Raw genomic sequence first — 19811 nt, 5'->3', positions numbered from 1 at the left:
GGGCTGCTGCCATTGTAGGGCCAGGTGGGCTGGGTTGCCAGGGAGGCAGTGGCATGAGATGGCCAGGGAGCCTGCCCCGGCCAAAGAGGGTTTCTGGGCAGGGCTGGTTCTGTGGAGCAGGAGGGCCAGTCAGGAACCTGAAGCTACAACAGACTTGCCCATGAGGGTTGAGGTCTTGCCCATTTTCTTTCCTGATCAACTCTTCCTCATTTATCAGGATCCACCACAGGTACCACCTCCTCCAGGAAGCCCTCCCCTAGGACTCTGAGTTCACAGCAGTGAACTCTGGGACTTGGCTACTTCCTTCTACAGACTGTTAGTCTCTTGAGGGGGGACAGAGGGTGATTCATCACTGTGTCCCTTGTGCTTGGTAGGTGCTTGGAGATGTAGAGAAATGAGAGAAGGAAGGAGGAAGGAATGGAGGGAAAGAGAAAAGGAAGGAGGATGAGAGGAAGGGAAGGATAAAGGAACTGAAGAGGGAGAGAGGAAGGAAGAGAGAGGGAGGGAAGAAGGAAGGGAGGAGGGCAGGAGGGAGGGACTCCTGTACCCAGAGCTTACACAGATGCCCAAGCCTCACCCCTGCTTGACGGTCAGTGGTTTATCAACAGCAACACTACCCCAGGCATTGCAGCAGCTGGGACTTGAGCTGCTACATATTTCCTGCCCCATGCAGGCCCAGCCCAGGGAGAGGGGTCAGGCAGGCTGGTGGTTGCTGAGCATCAGAGCTTGGGACTATGCGGGGTTGGGATGGGCACAGGCTGACAAGTGGGCGTGGACAGCTCTGGGGGCCAAGGGAGAGCTTGGGAACAGACAGGACTGGCAAATTCTTATTAGGTCTAGTTCTTGCTCATTTCTATTTGATTCACATAATTTCAGAGCTGTGTTCTTAGAGGGAAATGTGCTTTCATTTAATTTTAATGTTTTCCACAAAATGACAATAGTATTATTGTTCTCCCTGAATATAAAGGAAAGAAAGCTCATGATTACCAATACAAAGGAAAGAATACAAAAATGACCTAAAATCCCAGAGATAACTATTGTCAACATTTTGCTGCATATCATCCTAGAATTTATATATATATTTATATATTTGTATGTTAAAATATACAAAAGATCTTTTTTAAACAAACAAAACTGGAATCACACTGTACATAGTGTTTTGAAACTTCCTTTTTTCCATCCAATAATGCCTATGAACACTTTTCTGTATTAATAAATAAAATTTCACATCATAGTGGCTGCAAATATTTTAGTAAATGAAGGTACATAATTTATTTATTTAACCTCTTTGAACATTTAGAGTTTTCCCCCCATTTTTTTTTCACTGTTAAAAGCAAGTTTTGGGAAAACAGCCCTTGTCATTTGAAAAATAAAACAAACACACAAGTATACTATAAAAGACAGCTGATTTTGAACTACAAGTTTTAGAAATAACTTCTTTGATGATTAGCAGCAGTATCATTCAAATCTGACCTTGTGGGGAAAACAAAGAATTGGGCAATAGCTGAGATTGAGATAATTGATAGTGAGCTGTGGAAAGGGAGACGTTTCATCCTGAAACAGGACTTTTTTTTTTTTTTTTTTTTTGCATCAGTAGACCTCTCCAAATATAGTTGTTTTGAACAAGCTGTTGCCTGTAATCATTCCATCTACCAATCTCTTTTTGTAATTGTACCCTTTCAGGGCACCCCTGGTAAGTGTTAGTTTGTCAACAAACACTAGGGATCCCTCCCTGTTCCAAGCACTGTGCTAGGTTCTGGGGACGGAGCAGTGAGCAAGACCCACCCACATCTCACTCCCTGTCAGGCTTAGTGGCAAGGCCTTCAGTAAAGACAGGCTGGGTCTCTAAGAGTCAGCCTTCTCCCCTCCTTCTGTTGCCCGGAGCAGCAGCTGGGATCAAGGAGTTCCTGGGTGCTGACTCCCTGCTACCCCCTCCCTGGGAATGAGAAAATGCTTCTCCTAAACAGACCAGGATGTTGGAGTCCCCTGCCTCCTCCTTGCAGCTGCTCCAGATAACCTGCCCCTCCTCGGATGCCACTGCACAGTACAAACACCTTCAGGCACAGGGTGTTGGTATTGTTATTGAGATCAGGCAAGTTTCAGATTTGTTTCCAGTAGGCTAGAAGAGAGCTTAAAGTTCACCTTTTTCAACTGACCTGGCCCACTGAAGACTGAATCTTCTCTCTGATCTCTACCTTAGGCGGCAAGAAGGACACCTTAGGTGGCAAGAAGCACTTTACCTCTCAAGGTGGCCCAGTTACTCATTAGATACTGCTGTTTAGTAATCTATTCAATCAAATGGTGCATATTGAGAGCTAGGTACTGAGTGCTTACTATGCGCTAAGAAATAAATCAGTGAATAAACAGACAAAAATCTCTGATCCTGTGACTCTTACCTTCTAATGGCATGGAGTGGGGAGGACAGACATTAAACAAAATAGGTAAATTACAGAAAGCTAGAAGGTAATAAATACTCTAGCAAAAAAAGTGGGGGGAAGAGTGTGCTAAAATGGATCAGGATGGCAAGGATTGGATGGCAATTTTAAATAATATTAAAACATTAATGTGTTATTAGCTGATAATAACTAATAAATGTTAACTAATGAGTGAGCTTATTAGCAAGGTCACAGGATACAAGGTCAATATACAAAAATTAAAATTATTTCTATACATTATCAATAAACAATTGAAAAAAAACATTTTAAAGCATTATTTACAGTAGCACCAGAAAACATGAAACACTTAGGTAGAAATCTAACAAAATATGCGCAAGATCTGTATGCTAAAAATTGCAAAACACTGATGGAAGAAATCAAAGAAAACCTGACATATGGAGAGGTACATCATGTTCATGGGTTGGAAGACTCAATAAAATTATCCCCACACTGATCTGTAGACTCAATGTAATTCTAATAAAAATTCCATCAGAATTTCTTGTAGAAATTGACACGCAGATTTTAAAGTTTATTTGGAAAGGCAATGGAACTAGAATATCAGAACAATTTCAAACAATAACAACAAAGTTGGAGAATTCACATTAATTTCATGACTTACTCTGAAGCTATAATAATCAAAACAGTGTAGTACTGGTGAAAAGATAATATAGATCAATTGAACAAAATAGAGTCCAGAAATAGACCAAGACATATATGGTCAATTGAATTTTGACAAAGCCGTAAATGCATTTCAATGAGGAAAGGATAAACTTTTCAACATTGGTACTAGAACAATTGGATATCCATACAAAAATAAAAAACCTCAATCCATACTTCATGTTACTTACAATATTTAACTCAAAATGGATTATAGCCTTAAATGTAAAACCTAAGACTATAAATTTTCTCAAAGAAAATAGGAGGAAATCTTTGTGACTTTGCGTTAGGCAAAGATTTCTTAAATATAATGCTAAAAGCATTACCTGTAAAAAATTTTTTCTTTTTTGCTAAATTGTGCTTCATCAAAATGAAGAACTGATTTTTGAAAGATGCTTTTAAGAGAATGGATAGATAAATGACAGACTTGAAGAAAATATTTGCAAGTTACCTGTCTGAAAAGGGACTTGTATCTGAATATAGAAAGAACTCTCAAAACCCAAAATACAATTCCTCAAAAATATTAAAAGTAGAATTACCATATTAACCAGTAATTCCACTTCTGGGTATATACCCCCATAGAAATGACAGCAGGGTCTTGAAAAGGTATTTGTACACCTGTGTACGTAGCAGCATTATTCACAAAAGCCAAAAGCTGGAAGCAACCCAAATGTCTGTTGATGGATGAATGGATAAACGAAATGCGTATGCATACGATGGAATACTATTCAGCCTTATAAAGAAAGGAAATTCTGACACATACCCCAACATGGATGAACCTTGAGGATATTTTGCTCACTGAAATAAACCAGTCACAAAAAGACAAATACTGTACGGTTCCACTTACGCGAGGTACATAGAGTAGTCAAATTCATAGAGACAGCAAGTAGAATGGTGGTTGCCAGAGGCTAGGGAAGAGGGAAATGAGGAGTTCTTGTTTAATGGGTATAGAGTTTCAGTTTTGCAAGATGAAAAAGTTCTGGAGATGGCACAACAATGTGAATGTACTTAACACTACTGAACTATACACTTAAAATGGTTAAGATGGTAAAAAAAATTATTTCTTAAAGCAAAATATAGCAACAGATAAATCTATAAAATGTGCATATTCAGCCCTTAGACACTGAGCAGCCTTAGTAAAGCCCTGGTTTATACAAAAGCCACAAACCAGCTGCCCTTGGAGCAAATCCAGACAATTGATATACTCTGTCTTCCACAGTGCCAACATTTAAAATCAGGAGATTTCTCATACATTTCTTTTTTTTTTTTTTTTTAGATTTCTAGCTTCTCTTGAAATATTGGAAGAAGTGGCCCTGCTGACCGCTTATTCTGTATGGCAATAAATTTACATAAGTGCCCACTCAGAGCTCTTCACCTAGTACATTACCTGCCTGGTCACTCACTGTAGGCATCTGAATTTGCCATCCCTGTTTTGATCTTTATCCCCGATGGGCTTGTGATCTGTAGCAGGTATTTGTCATACTTTTTGACTGACCAGCATTTAAATCTCCTTCCAATGTTTGAGGAAAGTCCTTTCTGATGAGGCATTATAGAAGTGGAAAATTCCAGGTACATTCCAGTTTTCCTGGAAGTTTGAGAGCTGACCTAGTACCACTCATCAGGAGCATCAGCCTCAGACTTGGAATTGGAAGCAAACTAGCAGGGATAGTGCACAGCTTATTTTGGTGATGGGTGGTAGCTGCAGCAGTGACCATATACAGTCTCTAGGGTTGTCATGGCCACAGTTCTTGTGGTATGTCCAGTGGTGGTGGCCCAGGGGGTGTCTAGGGCCTGTGATGGTCTTCCCTGGATTAGTCCCATAATGTGATTTTGGTCATTGATCCCGTGAAGTCTCTAAGCCTGATTCTCTAATCCCACATGGAAGGAAGGATTTCTTCCTTCTTTCCTTCCTTCCATCCAATTCTGAGATCTACCCACAAACATGTAAGGAAGGATTTCTTCCTTCTTTCCTTCCTTCCATCCAATTCTGAGATCTACCCACAAACATGTAAGGAAGGATTTCTTCCTTCTTTCCTTCCTTCCATCCAATTCTGAGATCTACCCACAAACATGTAAATAAATTCCTTTCTTGCCTAACTCAACTGGAGTCAAGGGCACTGGTTGATGTAGTAGCTGGGACTTATTAAAAGAGAAGTCCCTGGGAATTCTCTGGCAGTCCAGTGGTTAGGGTTCAGTGCTTTCACTGCCATGGCCTGGGTTCGATCCCTGGTCAGGGAACGATGAAGTTCCCACAAGCTGCACAGCGTGGCAAAAAAAAAAAAAGAGAGAGAAAGAGAGAGAAGTCCCTGAGAGAAGACCCCATGGACTAGCTCTATTAAACAACATTCCTCCGCACAGCCTGGTTGTTTACCTTTTCTTGGATCCCCTCGCATACAAAATCTGTAGAATAACTATTATTTTCCCCCAGTTCCTTGACATAATTTGAATGGATCTCATTTTCCTAAAAGGAAAAGCATCCTATGAGAACAGAATCCTTCTAAGGGAACAATTCAAATGAAGAAAAAGCCAAACAAGGCCGTCTACTGCAGTGTTACTTCTAATAGTGGAAAACTGGGAGGCAACTAAGTGTCCAACAATGAGTGACTGATTAAATAAATCCAGATGTGTTCTCCAGGTGAAATATTACAAAGACCATGAAAATGGTCTCTGGCAGCAAGGAAATGTTTATGAAACAATGTGAAATGACGTTATTTTACAAAATATAGAACTATATATTCCTATGCTGAAGACAGGAAACCATAGAAAAATAAAAACAGCCTTGTCAGAGTGGTGGAATTTTTTCTTTTAAAATTTCCTTTTCAAGTTGTTTCTGACAATAAATTCTTAAAAGGAAAAAAAAGTTTCTTACCACTAGATCTTCCCTGCAGGAAATGCTAAAGGAAAAGTGCTTCAGATGGAAATGAAAGGTCATTAGACACTAACTTGAAATCATATGAAGAAATAAGATCTCTCCTAAAGATAAATACATGGACAATTATAAAAGCTAGAATTATTATAATTTTGGTCTGTAACTCCAGTTTTTGTTTTCTATATGATTTAAGAAACTAGCACATTAAAAATAAATTGTTAAGTCTATGGTTTTAGACACATAATGTATAAAGATGTAGTTTTCTAACATCAATAACTGAAATACAAGAGAAGAGAGTAATGCAGGAAAGGAGGGCCAAAAGAGTCAAAAGGCATATAGAAAACAAATAGCAAAATAACAAAAGTATGTCTCTCCTTAGCAGTAATTTCTTTAAATGTAAATGGATTAAACTCTTGAATCAAAGGACAGAGATTGGTAGGATGGCTTAAAAAAAAAAACATGATCCAATTATATGTTGTCTACTAGAGACTCACTTTAGATCCAAAAACACAAATAAGTTGAAAGTGAAAGGATGGAAAAAGACATTCCATGCAAATAGTAACCAAAAAAGAGCAGGGGTGGTTATACTAATATCAGACAAAATAGGTTTTAAATCAAAAAAGTTTATAAAAGGCAAAGAAGGAATTATCTATCTGTAAAAGCTTTAATATAGCAAGAAGATATAATAATTATACACATATGCATCTAATAACAGACCATCAAAATATATGGAGCAATGGAATATTATTTAAGCTTACAAAGGAAGGAAATTCTGACATATGATACAACCTGGGTGAATCTTGAAGATATTATGCTAAGTGAAATAAGCCAGACACAAAAGAACAAATACTGTATCATTTCACTTGTATGAGGTACCTAAAATAGGCAAATTCATAGAAACGGAAAGTAGAATCATGGTTGCCAAGGGCTTGGAGAAGGGAGGAATGAGGGGTTATTGTTTAATGGGTACAGATTTTTAGTTTGGGAGGATGAAATACATTCTGGAGATGGATGGTGGTGATGGTTGCACAACAATGTGAATGTGCTTAATACCACTGAGTTGTACACTTAAAAATGGTTAAAATGGTAAATTTTATGTTATGTATACTTTAATCACAACTAAAAATAAATTTTAAAAATCTAAAAGGAAATTTAAAACCTATGGGAACGTATACAAGGCACTATTAAGATGAGTATCTGGAGTGGAGGTGGGGAATAAAGTGAGAAGTAGGTGGATAGGGAAAAGTAGTGGGAGGGAGACTTTCACTGCATTCCTTATAATGCTCTTTCAATGAATGTGTTGCATATTCAAAACATTAAAAATAGAATTAAAAAAATTTTAAGAGAAAGTTCTTTCTGATGTTGAGCAAAAGTATGTCCGGGCTTCCCTAGTGGCGCGGTGGTTGAGAGTCCGCCTGCCGTTGCAGGGGACACGGGTTCGTGCCCCCGTCCGGGAAGATCCCACATGCCGCGGAGGAGCTGGGCCCGTGAGCCATGGTCGCTGAGCCTGCGCGTCCGGAGCATGTGCTCCGCAGCGGGAGAGGCCACGGCAGGAAGAGGCCCACGTACCGCCAAAAAAAAAAAAAAAAAGTATGTCCTACAACCATGTTGAACAAATCAAATCCTCCTCTAAATGACAGCCCTTTAAATCCTTAGGACAGTATTCTGCTCCCTCCGAGCATCTGCTTCAGCTCTCTGTTCCTCCTTCTCCATACTGGGGACATCAATCACTACAGAGGGGTGTCGGAGTCGGTGGGCTTTCTGGTGGACACTTGTGATTTGGGGATCTCCAGCACGTACTCCACACTGTCCTATAGCACCCTACATCTCCTCTGGAGAATCTCCCACTGTGTACAGTCTCTGTGGAGGACAGCCCAACTTCCCAGTATGAAAGCAAAAGGTACTAATAGGTCCTCTCTCCGCCTACACTGGCCGAAGCAGAGGAAAGCATGTGACTCAACCCATCAACTCGCCTTTCCTGGGCTTTGCTCTTCAGAGGGCTGCAAGGAAGCTGAGTGCCTAGTGGTTGTATTTATTCTAGCAGTGGTGGGCTATAGTAATTAGACGGCATAGTTCTTAGGTTCCTCCTTCACGTGCATACCTGCTGCCCAGGCCTCCAGACCTCCTTGTTTCTGGCCTATTTGCCAATCCTGGCCTTCCAGCCTCCATCAAGTCTATGAGCCCTAAAGGTGTCCAAATTTTTTTTATTCTTAAGCTAACCAGAGCCAGCTTCTGTAGTTTATGAATGATAACAGCCCTGATTTACATATGAATTGGGGGGAATGTGACAGATTGTATTTTCCCAAGATGCTCTCATCAGTCAATTTCTCCCATCCCACACACTGATCGACAATATAACCTTGCCAATCCTTCCATGGAGTGGTGGGGTCTATGGCCCCTCCTCTTGAATCTGGGCAGGCTTCCACAAATAGAGTATGGCAGATGAGATGCTGTGTGACTTCTAAAACTAGGTCATAAGAAGCCAGGCAGTTTTGGCCTGGTCCCCTTGAGATGCTTGCTCTGGCGAGGAAGTCAGTCCCCGTGTAAGAAGTCCAACTACCCTGATGCAGGACAGGCATATGTAGGCAGTCTGGTTGACAGTCCCAGATGGAGCTCCCGGCCAACAGCCAGCTGAGTAAGAGAGTCATCTTGGACATCCAGCCCAGCAGAGCCTTCAGATGATGACAGCTCCATTCAACAATTGCCTGGGAGACCCCCAGCAGGAACCGCCTAGATGAGCCTTCTCACATTTCTGACCCAAAAAATCATGAGAGAAAAAATTGTTTTGAGCTGCTAAGTTTGGAGATCATTTATTATGCAGCAATAGAGACTAGAAACTCTGGCTTGCTTCCTTGTCTCGCCCCAGAGAAAATTCTTTATTCTCAGCAAGGAGAAAGATAACAGGATAAAAGGCCTCCATTTATTGAGTCCTGCCATAAGACAGATCCTTTTCATAAACCACCTCCTATAACCCTCATGATTCTATGAGCTGGGGAAAAGAGGAAATGGGGGTTCTGAGGGGATAAGAAGGGTTAGTTAAGTGTCAGACTGAAGAGCTGGTATTCTTTTTGCTGGAGCAAAGCACCCGAAAGCAAGACTAAAGGAGCAAGTAAGAAGAAAGTTAAGTTTAGCAACATGATGTCATGGGAATAAAGATTACCGAAGCTGTGTGGTCATTTTTCAGGGATTCAAGGGCCCGTAAGGCTTCACCCCGTGCACCAGCCAGTGACAGGCGGAACATGTAGTCTATTAGGTGGGGCTGAGGAATGAGAGGTCTCACAGACCCTTCCAGTTACAGAAAGTTACAGGGAGTGACCTTCTGTGCCTTCACACTTGTCTGTCCATCACTGCCTTTGGTTCTCAGACAACTCTGTTAAGACCCTTTAGCAGATGGTTAATTTTAAAATGGAAAGAGATGATGCATTAACATTAAGATGGGGGAATGTGAGGCTTAGTAATAACTTGGTGAGTTCCTACTATGAGCTGGGCACTTTATGAACATTATCCCTAACCCTACAATATTGACATCTTATCCTCCATGACAGGTGGAGACTCAATTGCAGGTGATTTAGTTGTTTGTCCCAAACATCACACAATAAGGAAGTGCACGCTAAAGAAGGGTCCCCCTAGGGTGGAGTGCAGGGGAGGAGAAGGTGGCTGACAGGCAGCGAAGCCCTGTTGACACAGAGCCCTGGGCAGAGACACCAGCCTAGGGCCCCTGAGAGCTGTGGGCACAGACAGCAGGACCTGGAGGAAGAGCTAGCAGAATGCGGGGTCCCCAGAGGCCATGGAGTCAAAGATGCTAGAGAAGGGACAATGTCCCCATAAACCTATTGTTGGGCCAGAACCCCCAGGGACCCATGTCTCACATTCATTAACTCCCCAGCTAGAAGAGGCCTGTCTGATCTAACCCCCTCAATTCAGAGATGAGGCAGCTGCAGCCAGAGAGGACTCGCCCAAGGTCCCCCAGCTTGTCAGCAGTAGGGCAGGACAAGAGTCCATATTTCTTACTCCTGGACCAGTGCTCTTTCAGAATCACCTTCCCTTGGTTCTGGAGATCAAAATTGGGCTATAACTAAGGTGACCCTAATTATCATCCAAACCAGAGTGAGAGGGGGCATTATTAATCATTACACCAGGAGAGCAGGTGTAAACAGGACTGCCATGGGCAAATGGGACAAATGATCACTCTACCATGACAGCTGAATACCACCCACTTGCCCCCCAGGAAAGCTTCTTTGCAGCCTTATGGCTGAAGGGACCTGAAAACTCATCATCACCTTCCATACCCAGTGAGGGGCCAGAGGACCAAGCAACCTTGAGGGTTTGGCCTTCCCAGGGATTATCAGGGTGCCCCAGAACTGGCTGCTCCATAACTGGCCTCCCTCCCACTTGGAACTGTGTATGCATAAACAGAGGCCCCATTTGTACTGTCCCCTCCTATCAGAGGGCAAGTGCCTGCCAAGGCCAGCAGAGCTCTGGTTTCGGGTGCTTCCCTCTGGGTGATGCCCACTGAACCAAAGCCCTTCTCACCGCGGAGCTGTGAACATGGGGCCCTCTGGTGGGGCCCAGGGCAGTGGAGAAAGGGTCTCTCCTGGCCTGGTAGCCAGGTCACAGTAGAAACTTTAGGATTGAGGAGCGCACCTGAGTGTCTCCGGCTAGCTGTGCTGTTTCCTTCCCTCTTTCTTACACCTCTGCCTTCTCTCTGATAGTCACAAGCTTCTCAAAGTTTATTGTGCACACGAATGTCTTGTTAAAATGCAGATTCTGGGGGAGTGGTGGTGGGATGAATTGGGAGATTGGGATTGACATATATACACTAATATGTATAAAATAGATAACTAATAAGAACTTGCTGTATTAATAAAATTCAAAAAATAAAAATAAAAAGGGTAATCATAAGCAAAAAAAAAATGCAGATTCTGATTCAACAGGCCTGGAACAGAGCCTGAGTTACTGTTTCGCTAACAAATCCCAGGTGATGCCAATGTTGCTGGTCCAGGAACCACTTGGATTAGCAAGGTCATAGATGTCCTCCTTTCCAGTTCTTTCCCTGCATTCATGGGGCTACTCCTTCTTTAGATATCAGTGCAAATGACCCTCTTCAGAAAGGCCTGCCCTGACTACCACCTAAAATGAGGGCCTTCCTATAATCCTCTCACAGCATCTTGCTCTCTTCCTTCAGAGCAGTAATCAAAATTTGTCATTTGTTTATGTGTTTACTACAGATTGTGGAAGATTGTTACAGCCTGTCCCCAATTGATCATGTCTCTCCATACTCACGTTCTTGGGAAGCCTCTCATCATAATGATTCCAGGCCATGGCCATGTGATTTGCTTAGGCCAATGGCACATTAGCATGATGATGCAATCACAGACTTGAAAAGCACATGTGCATTGGGCTTGCCTTCTTCAAACACTGCTGTCAAGTGAAGAAGCCCAGGCTAGCCTGCTGGAGTACCCTGGCCCAGCCAACCACTACTGCCAGACCTTGGAGTAAGGCCACCCTAGATCAACCAGCCCCAGCTGCCCCACAAGCTGACTGAAGCCACAGGAGTGAGTCCAGAAGAATCATTCAGCTGAGCCCAGCCCACATTGCTGACACACACAGTGGTGAGCAAATAAAAGGGTTGTTGATTTTAAGTCACTGAGTTTGGGAGTGGTTTGTTACACAGCATTAGATAACTGATACACTCATTTAGTGTCTCCATTAGGGCTTGGACTAGGTCTGTTTTGTTTGGTACCTTATTCCCACTGCTTTGATTCATGAATGAATGAACTAACCAGGATCTGTCTGATTCTAAAGCCCATGAGTTTCTGCTCCTCCACTTTGCTCCCAGACAAGGTGCTTATCTTGGGACTAGTGGGGTCAAGGATAGAACATGTAATCTAGCCTAGGCCAATCAATGCTTTCTAGTTCACAGTGATTGATTAAGGGATGTATCCGTGACCTAAGCTAATGCAATCAGACTGAGACTCAGGACGTTTACTGAGGATGCTGGGGAAAACACCTTCTCTACCCCAGTCAATATAAAGGAGAAAATATAGTCAGGGATGATTTTCAAAATCAGAACAAGCCAGTGCAGGAAGCAAGGATTTAAAGGCTCTTGGCTATGCTGGGCTTTAACACTTTAGCTGCATTTTAGGGAGGTCCAGGGTGGCTAGGTGTATTACTCAGGGCTCTCCAGAGGAAAAGAACCAATAGAATACATGAATATAGGAAGAGATTTATTACGAGGAATTGGCTCACATGATTATGGAGGTGGAGAAATCCCATGATCTACCATCTGCAAGCTGGAAAGCCAGAGGTGTAATTCTAGTCTGAGTCCCAAGTACTGAGAACGAGAGAGCCAATACAGTAAATCCCCTACATACGAACCTTCAAGTTGCGAACTTTCAAAGATGCGAACGTGTGTTCGCATGTCCAATCACGTAAGTTAGTTCATATGTCTCTGACATTATCTGTAAAAGTCAGGTACCTAGGCTAACTTTGTTGGATTTACGAACAAATTGGACTTACGAACACGCTCTTGGGATGGAAGTCGTTCATATGTAGGGGACTTACTGTAGTATAAATTCCAGTCCAAGAGCAGGAGAAAACTGATGTCCCAGCTCAAGCAGGCAAGTAGGAAGCAAAAGGGGTGAATTCCTCCTTCCGCCTTCTTTTTGCTCTATTTAGGCCTTCAGTGGATTGGATGACATCCCACCTCCATTGGGTCCACCATTTAAATGCTAATCTCACCTGGAAACACCCATAAATAATGTTTAACCTGGGCACCCCTTGGTCCAGTTAAGTTGAACATAAAATTAACCATCATTGGGCTTCCCTGGTGGCGCAGTGGTTGAGAGTCCGCCTGCCGATGCAGAGGACATGGGTTCGTGCCCCGGTCCGAGAAGATCCCACATGCCACGGAGCGGCTAGGCCCATGAGCCATGGCTGCTGAGCCTGTGTGTCTGGAACCTGTGCTCCGCAACGGGAGAGGCCACAACAGTGAGAGGCCCGCATATTGCAAAAAAAAAAAATTAACCATCACATTAGGGGTTACTCAGATAGCTTGGGATGGTGGCTATTTACCAATGAGCACAGAAATTTTCCAACATTATAACTATTTGTATCAATGTAACAGCACACTGTTACTCTCAGTGCTGTCAGTTCTGAGAGCTGTTTGATCTGTCTGAGCATGGAGCCAACACCCAGGAAGTGATCCTGAGAAATGTAGAGAAAGAAACCAGGCCTGTTCAGAGCACCTAAGTCCTAGGTAAACCCTTGTCTGATGCTAAAACTACTGCTGATCTTTTTGGTCCCAGGAACACAGAAGGTCATTTTGTTTTAGCCAGTAGGGCTGGAGTTTCTATTGCTTGCAACTGTCCGGATCCTAACTGATAGACCTTTTTTCTGGTAATAAACTCTCTTTGAAGGTCAACCAGATGATCCAATCCAGATATTTTAAAATTAACCCAAGTGTAAACCAGACCAACAGGGGATGAATACCACTTCCTGCAGAGTCACCTTTACTCTGCTGTGTTTCGCGGAAAAAAATGCTATGCAAAACTCGGCACCAAGTCTATTGCAAAGCTGGTATTGAAGGGGTGACTCCCTACTTTACACAGGGTCATTCTGGTCTTTTAACTGTGCCTCTCTTAAGCTGTGGATTCATTTTTTACCACATAGATACTATGAAGTATGTAACTAACTAGTTGTCCCTTTTCCCCTTGCCTGACAGGAAACCCAATACACAAGTACTTGTAGCAAAAGTATAGAATTCCATAGTGGATTTTTTTGTTTGCTTGTTTGTTTTTAATCGTAGCCTTGTTCCTCGTTTAATTTTATGTTCTTATCCTTGTTTTCCCCATCAAAGGGAAAACTTTACTTTTTATTTATATAATCTTGCTGCATTTCATGTATCCCTATGTGGAAATAGGAATTATATATCTAAAAAAAATCACTTTGATTTAGGTTTGATTAAGATGAAAAGACACTACAGGGAAGAGTACTGTTATATCAATTACTTTGAAGTTTAGTAAAGGGAAGTGAAAGGGGATGGAAGAATATTTAAATTCCAGGGATATCTAGAGCAAAAGGAATCAAGACACCAGAGAGGTGGGAGAAAGCTCCTATTTACATTTTAACCTCTGTCTCATTTACTCCTGAGCAAACTAATACAGAGTTCCTCTTGAGATGGTTATTTAGTGTTAAGTACAGAGTCTCCACACTGGGGAAGCCCTGGAAACAATGTATTATTCATTTAATATATAAAATATTTGTTGAAGGAACTGGAATTTGCTAACTTAGGCTATAAATGAACTAACTACAAGCCCTTCTGTTAGAAAAATCTCAGACCCCTGGGTGTATCTCCTGCTTTTACTGGCTGTGAAAGTTAAAAAAAAAAAAAAAGTGGCTCTAGCAGATTCAAACTCAAACACAACATAGAGCTTGGGTTCTCCAATAATCTTAAACTGATTTAAGACCTTTCTGACCTAATACAAATAAGTAAAAAACAAACTAAAATTAATTAAATAAGCACTATCCTCAGTTGTCATAGAACATGTTGAACAGTAGAGGGAAATGGGCACTAAAATCATGAAAGGGGAATCCATGAAGTGCTCTAGAAGGAAGTGTTTTCTGGGGGTTGGACAGGACCTGACAGCAAGGGAAGTGAAGAGAAGGGAAAGGAAAAGGGAGTCAGGGAGGATGAGGTTAGAATGTCAGAATTAGGACAGGGAACGGGAACACTCCAGGTGCTAAGTCCAAAACGCAGCAGTCTGCAGGGAGGTGAACCTTCCAAGTGCCACTTGTACAGAGTGATGCCTTTGAAGTAACAGCTAACATGGCCTCTGTTTTCATGTGGGGCCCATCTGAAGCATCCCTGGTATTTGAAGAAAAAGATCTCATAATCCCCTATCTTGCATGTGACTTAAATTGGCTGAGCCTTCTTGCTCCCACCTTAAGATGGGTCTCAATGTGTCACATCCAAAGGAAACACCAATCTTACTTTGAATGTCTTGTTTATGCATTTCCTGGGTTTGGGGTAGGGGACGCAAAGGAGAAATCATCTCTACCAATGTCAGCCAAAATCCTCTTACCCATTTCTACTCCTAGACATCGACTTCTAAAGGCAGCTTCGACTCCTCTGGTTAAGAAAAAACTTTTATTGAAATTGCAAAACTGGTTCTTTTTTGTATGTGCAATTAGAGAAAGCTAGCTTGTTAAAATACATTTTTTCCCCCCCAGAATTCTGACCCTGAGGAGCAAGTCCTACTAGGAGAAGCTGATATTCTCTCCCTGTGCCTTGAGACTCGGGCTCTCAGGAACACTTATCTAGACCGCCTCTGATTCCTGAAACTGAGGGGAAAAAAACAGGGAACGAAGCCTTTTACAATTTTTCTTATTCCAACTGTTATTTATAAATGAGTGAGTTTTATATTGTGATATCTGATTCATGACCAAGTTTAGAAAATGAAGCTAGATCTCTCGTTGTGTCTGTCTGGATATGTGTATGTGTCTCAGTATGTGTCTTTGGATAATATTTCTGAGGTTAATTTGTAAATTATATGGAATTCCTAAAGATCTGATATGTCCTGGTAAAATGTTATCAGTGATAATTCTAATTATTATCTTAAAGTGTTGTATGTCACAACAGTAACCAAGTTACTTTGTCAATTGCATTGTAATCAGATTTTAAATGTGCCTTCTTAAGTCTTTTGTCATTATAGACACTTACAGTTTCACCCTAATACCTTTGCAAAAATGCTTCCTCTTCAATAAGACTTATAGAAAGGACTTTTGGATTAATACAAGTTTCTGACTTTCAGACCATAATGCTGAACTGGGTAAGAAATGGAAGAATCCTAATGAAAAACCTGATGGCTTCATAAAGCTGTTAACAAAAAGGATTAGTTACATAGGACTGAGTGAACTGACAAATGTGGTTATAATTTTTATGGTTTCTATCTGAAAAATTTACTGGTTTAAATCTGTGTTTTCCAGGTGTAAGGAAAATCTTCCCCTCAAACTAATTATGGCTTACAGTAATTTGGTAAATTACTTTTGCAACCAGAATTGAAACATTTATATTTTCTCTCTCTCTGCTCCCTCCCGAGATTGGAAACTCTTAGGTTCCCAGCAGCTTTAGCAGATAAGTTAGGCTGGCTACCTCACTAACAGGGCCCCTGCACTGGACTGGCCTATAGAGAGGACTGCTGACCTCAAACTCACCTTAAAACAACATTCAAACAGGGGAGAAACTACACTTGCACTAGGAAGAGAAGATGACATCAGAAGCAGACAGCCCAAGATCCTGGACCTGACTTGTATGATCATTTATAATGTTTTCTTGACTTCTTAGACCTCTGCATATGAATCAAATGTTTTCCTTTCATGGGTATGATCCTATGCTAGTTTTAAAAATCAGTCCAATTGTTGGGTTTGTGGCCAATTACCTGTGCCTAGTACTTCTGAGTTTCCTTGCTAGATTTCTCCATTCCAAGGCTCTAATTGGTTGGTCCTTAGGAAATTTTTGACAGTGTGGCCACAATATTCTTTAGACTTTATGGAGAAAAAATTAAGTCATGTTCAGACCACTATTGATATGACTAGATGGGATCCCCTCACCTAACCAATTAATAATACCTGTTCTGACCTTGGCCATAAATATGAATTTTCCTCTATTACTCAAGCTCAATCAGAACAACAAGCAAAATTTCAGCCAAGGAATAAAACCTCCCACAATTATGGGACGGATTTATGTAGTTAACACCAGGCTATGGTAATTTAAGTTTAAAGGCTCCTCTATGTTGGGGATAATTAAATCATACTAAGGATAGTCAGTCTAGTAACACTAGGAAACTGGGCTGGGTGCCTTATGGACAGTGCCAATATATAATTTCCCTGAAAGATAAGGATTGATAAGATAAAGATAAGTCAGATGACCTGGGATATATTGGGCCACACCTAATGGAAGTTCTTGGTTTAATTCTTACTTATGAACTTACTAATACTGCTAGTTATATATATTTTTTATATTGCCTGTTTTACAAAATTGTTGTTTCTTACATTACCAAATGTGTGACTGAGCCTCTGATAAAATGATGATATATAATTCCATATGAGATCAATAATTGTAAGAGTGTAACTCTAGATATGGGAAGAAGCAACAAGAGGGAATATTTTCCTGGACCATAAGAGACTAGTAAGACAGGTGGTCCAGAGACTTTCTGCTGCTTGTAAGGCCTAGTCCAATAATAGTACATTGAGTAGCCTATCAGCAAAATCTTCGCCAGACCTGGGAATGAGCATTCCTGGCACCATGGGACAAAATGGTCATGAAATGCCCCCCAAACCATGGTTAAATTTATAACCACGAGGAGGCCCTGTCACCTACAAATTGGCACTTGCCATTGGCACTTGCCATGTGCCTCTACAAAGATTAAATCAGGAGCCGCTGCAGCTGCTGACCTTCAACACCCCCTGAAAGGAGTTTAGGGTGGAGATCAGGAATGAGGCACTCTGTGCTCTGGGAAAAACTGGCAGAACAAGACTTCAGATAGTTAGATCTTTTCAGGAGAAGATTTTATGAGCCCAAACTCTTGTCTCTTCTCATACCCAGAGAAACACTAACATCATTAACAGTGACATCTGCTTTGGCTATTAAGGAGAGAATTACAATTAAAAGTCAAAATGGAGTAGCTGTGGTTCAGACATCCAAGGAAATAACTAGGTGACACTATGGGTGTGATTTTAGACAAGTTCTTGTATTGCCAAGAACTTGAGTTTTCTGAGCTATGTCAGACTTGGGATGCCACCAGCTATTCTCAAAACAATGTCTGCTGGCAGCTGATAACTGCAACCTTATTTTTTAAAGGTCTCCTCTTGTAACTATTACTCCTCCAACTACTTCTAACTGGGTTTGTTACACCTACATCACGGCCATGCCCAGGAATTCTGATTTAATTGGTCTGGAGTACGGCTCAGGCATCCCATTTTCAAAAGCTCCATCCCTGGGACTTCCCTGGTGGTCCAGTGGTTAAGAATCTGCCTTCCGATAGGGACGGTAGCCTTGCCCGGTTACTGCAGCACTAGGGTGTCAGTTGGTCCCTCCCAGAACACTTCAGTTCCGCCCTGCAAGGATATATTTAATAACTGATTGGTGTGTCCCTTTAATACAAGAAAATGGAAACTGAACAGCCAGAGGAAACGCTTCCCAACACCGAAACCAGTGGCGGATTTGATAAACGCCCTGCTAAAGATAGGAAGAGGAACAAGCTTTTAAAAGATCTAGAAACACTGATGAGATGGTTGAATTACTCATTCTGCTGCAGAGCAAGAATGCTGCGGCAGTGATTGGAAAAGGAGGCAAGAATATTAGGGCTCTCTGTACAGACTACAATGCCAGTGTTTCAGCCCCAGACAGCAGTGGCCCCGAGCGCATACTGAACAGTGCTAATATTGAAACAATCGGAGGAATTCTGAAGAAAATCATCCCTACCTTGGAAGAGGGCCTGCAGTTGCCATCACCCACTGCAACCAGCCAGCTCCCGCTCGAATCTGATGCTGTGGAATGCTTAAATTACCAACACTATAAAGGAAGTGACTTTGACTGTGAGTTGAGACTGTTGATTCATCAGAGTCTGGCTGGAGGAATTATTGGCGTCAAAGGTGCTAAAATCAAAGAACTTCGAGAGACCACTCAGACAACAATCAAGCTTTTCCAGGAACGTTGTCCTCAATCCACTGACAGATTCGTTCTTATTGGAGGAAAACCTGATAGGGTTGTAGAGTGCATAAAGATCATCCTTGATCTTATATCAGAGTCTCCCATCAAAGGACATGCTCAGCCTTATGATCCCAAATTTTACGATGAAATCTATGATTATGGTGGTTTTACAATGATGGTCAATGACCGCTGTGGACGTCCCATGGGATTTCCCATGCGGGGAAGAGGTGGTTTTGACAGAATGCCTCCTGGTCGGCGTGGGCGTCCCATGCCTCCATCCAGAAGAGATTGTGATGATAGGAGCCTGTCCAGGACCTCCTCCACCTCCTCCTGGACGAGGGGGCCCGGGTGGTGGCAGAGCTCGGAATCTTCCTCTTCCTCCACCACCACCACCTAGAGGAGAAGATCTAATGGCCTATGACAGAAGAGGGAGACCTGGAGACCGTTATGATGGCATGGTTGGTTTCAGTGCTGATGAAACCTGGGACTCTGCAATAGATGCATGGAGCCCATCAGAGTGGCAGATGGCTTATGAACCACAGGGTGGCTCTGGATGTGATTATTCCTATGCTGGAGGTCGTGGCTCATATGGTGATCTTGGCGGACCTATTATTACTACACAAGTAACTATTCCCAAAGATTTGGCTGGATCGATTATTGGCAAAGGTGGTCAGCAGATGAAACAAATCCGTCATGAGTCAGGAGCTTCAATCAAAATTGATGAGCCTTTAGAAGGGTCCGAAGATCAGGTCATTACGATTACAGGAACACAGGACCAGATACAGAATGCACAGTATTTGCTGCAGAACAGTGTGAAGCAGTATTCTGGAAAATTTTTCTAAGACTAGTGAAGAACTGAAGGAGTCCTGCGTCTTTTTTTTTTTTAAATCTGCTTCCGTTTAAAAAGCCAACATTCCTCTACCTCATAGGTGTTCTGAATTTGAGGTGTAGTGAAGTCTTTGCTGTTCACCAGATGAAATGTTTTAGTTCCTTACAAACAGGGTTGGGGGTTGGGGGAGGGTATGCAAAAACTAACACTGAAATTTTGAAACAGCGGCAGAGTGAATTTTAATTTTTGTTCATTGTTGGTGGTTTAAAAAAAGTCCCCCTGTCTAATTATTGTGAACACTTTGCTTTG

The 19811-nt window shown here is 42.0% G+C and overlaps 1 pseudogene; it reads left to right on the top strand.

Moving 5' to 3' along the window:
• Positions 1-18007: 18007 nt before the first annotated feature.
• Positions 18008-19551, top strand: LOC132503970 (heterogeneous nuclear ribonucleoprotein K-like; annotated as a pseudogene).
• Positions 19552-19811: the final 260 nt, after the last annotated feature.

The sequence above is a fragment of the Lagenorhynchus albirostris genome, chromosome 1 (genome assembly GCF_949774975.1).
Source record: "Lagenorhynchus albirostris chromosome 1, mLagAlb1.1, whole genome shotgun sequence".
Taxonomy (NCBI): domain Eukaryota; kingdom Metazoa; phylum Chordata; class Mammalia; order Artiodactyla; family Delphinidae; genus Lagenorhynchus; species Lagenorhynchus albirostris.
Note: the sequence above shows the minus strand (reverse complement) of the source record. Positions and strands in the feature narration are given on the sequence as shown.